Here is a 376-nt window from a genome sequence, read left to right on the forward strand (position 1 = left end):
TGATGAATAGAAAGTTCAGAAGAGCCGCATTCATCTGAAATGGAAATCTTTTGTAATATTATAAATGACTTTATCATCACTTTTTTGATAAATTTAAAGCATCCTTGCTAAATAAAAGTGTTCAGTTCTATCATTTCTTTTCCAAAAAAAAATTATACTGACTCCAAGCTTTTGAATGATATAGTGTATAATGTTACAAAAGCTTTTTATTTCACATAAATGCTGATTTTTGGATCTTTCTATTCATCAAAGAATCCAGAAAATATTTACTCAACTGTTTTAAATATTGATAATAATAATAATTAAAAAATGCTTCTTGAGCAGCAAATCAGCATATTAGAATGATTTCTGAAGATCATGTGACACTGAAGACTGG

Source organism: Sinocyclocheilus anshuiensis, unplaced genomic scaffold, assembly GCF_001515605.1.
Source record: "Sinocyclocheilus anshuiensis isolate Anshui unplaced genomic scaffold, SAMN03320099.WGS_v1.1 scaffold505, whole genome shotgun sequence".
In the NCBI taxonomy this organism is placed as follows: domain Eukaryota; kingdom Metazoa; phylum Chordata; class Actinopteri; order Cypriniformes; family Cyprinidae; genus Sinocyclocheilus; species Sinocyclocheilus anshuiensis.